General features: G+C 30.6%; 1 pseudogene; it reads left to right on the top strand.

The window, feature by feature from the left end:
* Positions 1–709: 709 nt before the first annotated feature.
* On the top strand, positions 710–1,158 carry LOC114094866 (S-phase kinase-associated protein 1 pseudogene; annotated as a pseudogene).
* Positions 1,159–4,058: the final 2,900 nt, after the last annotated feature.

Here is a 4,058-nt window from a genome sequence, read left to right as displayed (position 1 = left end):
AATGAACTATGAAATACATTATATTATTTTTAAATAACCAGAAACATTATAAAACATATTCAATAGCATTTTGCATTATACATGTAAAATATTTTTTTTTTATTTTGAGTGGTGATTTAGTTATTTTTTTATAAATGTTTTTGTTTTTAAAGCTTTTTCATTTATAAAAACATCATAAAGATAGACTTTATATATCAAGTTCCCTTTTATTTAAATTTTCTATCATGGCACATTTGTCAAAATTAATACAAACAATTATTGACATACACAATTATCAACTGAAGTCCACAATTTATTAAGATCTCCTTAGGTTTTACCTATGAACATCTTATACTCTAGGATTCCCTTCAGTATTCCACATTACATTTTTTCATTATGTGTCCTTAGGTTAAGTAGGCAGTGACAGTTTGCCAGAATCCTTATCTTTGACGACCTTGATAATTTTGAGGAATACCAGTCTGGTATGTTCTCTATTACAATTTTTCTAATATTTCTCTCACTCTTGGGCCATGGTAATGGGTTTGGGAGAGGAAGATCATGTGTATACAGCATCAACATAACTATTGACGTTAACCTTGATCACCAGCTGAGGAAGTATTAATCAAATTTCTCTACTAAAATGTTACTTGCCATTGGACTTGTCCTTCACCTTTTTCCTTCCTTGTGTGAATGCCTCCCTCCTCCTGCCTTCTTCTTGAGACCAAACACCATGGCTTCAATTAAGTTGCAGAGTTCCGAAGGGAAGATATTTGAAATTGATGTAGAAATTGCCAAACAATCTGTGACAATCAAGACTGTGTTGGAAAATCTGGAAATGGATGATGAAGGAGACAATGACCCAGTTCCTCTACCAAATGTTAATGCAGCAATATTCAAAAAGATCATTCAGTGGTGCACACACCACAAGGACAAGCCTCCTCCTCCTGAGAATGATGAGAACAAAAACAAGTGAACAGATGATATGCCGGTTTGGGACCAAGTATTCCTAAAAGTAGATGTCAAAGCTTTGCTTTATGTTACATGCAAGACTATTACCAATATAATCAAGGGGGAAACTCCTGAGGGGATTCAAAAAAACCTTTAATATAAAAAAATGACTTTACTGAAGAGGAGGAAGCCCAGGTATCCAAAGAGAACCAGTGATGTGAAAAGAAGTGAAAAGTTGTACCTGACACTGAAACATTGTAAGGACTGTTCCAAATACTAGTTGACCTGCTCTGTTTATAATTGTTGATATTAGACAAATAGAAGACAAATGCAGCAGCAAATCAATTGTATTAGCATAATATTCTCCTTATTGCATGTATAGTTTGAATACAGACTGCAAACCATGGCTGAATTTCTTATAGTATGAGACAAAATTTATTTATTTCTTTACTCTGAATAAAATTGAACTGTGGGTTCTCTGTAGAAAGTGGCATTTTGGACTTTCACTCCTTTTGTAAAGCGATTTCTGCCTAGTTTATTGTTTAGTTAAATTTAGTGAGCTTTTAAAAGTTGGCATTGTAAATAAAAAAAAAAACTTGAAAAAGCTTTTCTGAAAACAAAAATTCACCCTTCAGTTTTCCATAATGTCCTCTTTGGGCATAATCCACACTTAAGGAGTGAAGAATTACACTCAACCTAATAGAGGAAAGAGTATCAACATCAATCATTTTGAATACTTCTGCACAAAAAAAATATTTATTCTCCTCTATTTCCTTCTTTATCTAAACTTTTATTTATAAATACTGTCTCATGGATATGTAATAGATTGGATTACAATACAATATTACTTTCATTAATTTGTTGGTTAAATTGCTCCAGCTTGGGATGCTGGGAGTTTATTCTGTTGCCTCCTGAATCATCTTAGCATACTCTGATCATTATGAGATTTTTTGAGCACTTTCTTATTTGCTAATACTATAAGGATTCATAGTTAGTAACTTTCATCCCAAAACTTCTGAGCTCTCTTCCAAAGTGACAGTAATACTTTTTTTCAGTAGCCAGGAATGAGAAATTTTATTGCTCTTCATCTTTCCCAGTGACTTTCAATTTTGTAGTTCTTCATCATTCTAATAGGTATAAAGTAGCATCTTATTTTACTGTAATTTGTATTCTCTAGTGTCAAGATGATTTTGGTAATATTTTCATATGTATATTTGCTATCTCTGTATATTCTTTAGTGTGGCATCTGTGTAGAATATTTGCTGTTTATTTTTTATTATATGTTGTGTTTTAAGGGTTATTTTTATATTTTTGATACAACTCCTCTACTAGATGTATATTTTGCAAATATTTTCACTAAATGTATACATTGCATTTTTATTCTTACAGTGTATTTTGTACAGCAGAAATATTTAATTTTAATAAAGTATAGATTATCTTTTTTCTCATGGGTATTATGATTTTAGTGTTATATCTAATATTCAAACTCAGGTCACATAAAATTTCTTCTAGAAGATTTTTTTAATTATTATTATTTTTAGGTGTAGTTGGACACAATGTCTTTATTTTATTTATTTTTATGTGGTGCTGAGGATTGAACCCAGGGCCTCACACTGTTAAGTTAGTGCTCTACCACTGAGCTACAACCCCAGCCCCCTCTTCTAGAAGTTTTATAGTTTCACTTTGATTAACATTTCTGACCATTTTTAGTAAATGTCTGTGATCTGGATAAGTCATATATTTAGGTCATTTATTTTGTATTTGGATGTATAATTTTTCCTGCACTATTTGTTGAAATTAGTATCCTTTCACCATGGAAAACAAATGTCTTTGTTCCTTTGTCAAAGATCAGCTCACTATAATTCTGCGTTTCTAGACCACCAATATGTGTATTTTTTGACCAATAACAATACACTGTCTGGATCAGTAGCATTGAAATATGAATGTGAGAATTCTGCAAACTTCATATTCTTTAACATTTTGTTGGCTATTTTAGGTCTTTTTCAAGTCCATATGAACTTAAAATCATATAATTTCCCACAGAATAGCTCCCTGTAATTTTGATGGATATTAAACTGAAACTATATTATGATGGGGAAGAAATAATATCTTACTAGCATCTTAGCCATCATGGTTTGCAATCCATGAAGATGGATACATCTTAATTTATAAAGAACTTGGATTTCTTTAATCAGTTTTTAATAGTTTTTCACATATAGATCCTTTATATATATTATTAGATTTGTACTTAACCATTTAATTTTTGTGTAATTGTAAATGGTATTTTTAGAATTTGAAGTTGAATGATTTATTATTGGTATATAGGAAATAATTGAACTTATTTTATTTATTGATCTTCTTTTGGCCACTTTACTTGAGTAGCTACTATTTCTTAAACTTTTTGCTGATGGCTTAATATTTTCTGTATAGAGAAAACATGGTATCTGTAAATAGACACTTTCATTTCTTCCTTTTCAATCTGTGCACATTTTTTATTTCCATTCACTCTTATTTCACTAGCCATGACTCCCAGTGTGACAATAAATAGGAGTTGTGGGAAAAGACAATTTTACTTTTTCTTGCTTTTAGAGAAATGGATCTAATTTCTTACTGTTTAGTATGATATAAACTATAGAACTTTTTAGATGCACAATTTTCAAGTTGAAGAAATTGGACTCTATTCCTATTTCTTCATGTTTTCATCTTTTAACCATGATGAAAATGGGTGTTGGATTTTGTCAAATGATTTCTACATTAATCAGTTTGGTCCTTTGGCTCAATTGTGTGATGGTTTACATGGATACATTGTGAACCAGCATTAATTACCTAAAATCAATTCCTCTTGGTCTGGGAATATAAATCTTCCTATAAATTGTTAAATTCAATATTAATATTTTGTAGAGTTTTGGGCATCTGCATTCATAACACCTGAATTGTTGGTTGTTTTTAAATTATCTTTAAGAGGCAAGGATCCCATGAAAGGGTAAATTTGTAATAAATTAGAATTTCAAAAAGATTATGTACCTTTCTTTGTAAAGAAAAAAGGAAAGAAGAAATTGATGTGTTTCATACACAACATCTTATGGGCATAGGTAATTTAATAGTGTACTTATTGCCTTCTGCATATCTTA

The sequence above is a fragment of the Marmota flaviventris genome, chromosome 4 (genome assembly GCF_047511675.1).
Source record: "Marmota flaviventris isolate mMarFla1 chromosome 4, mMarFla1.hap1, whole genome shotgun sequence".
In the NCBI taxonomy this organism is placed as follows: Eukaryota; Metazoa; Chordata; class Mammalia; order Rodentia; family Sciuridae; genus Marmota; species Marmota flaviventris.
Note: the sequence above shows the minus strand (reverse complement) of the source record. Positions and strands in the feature narration are given on the sequence as shown.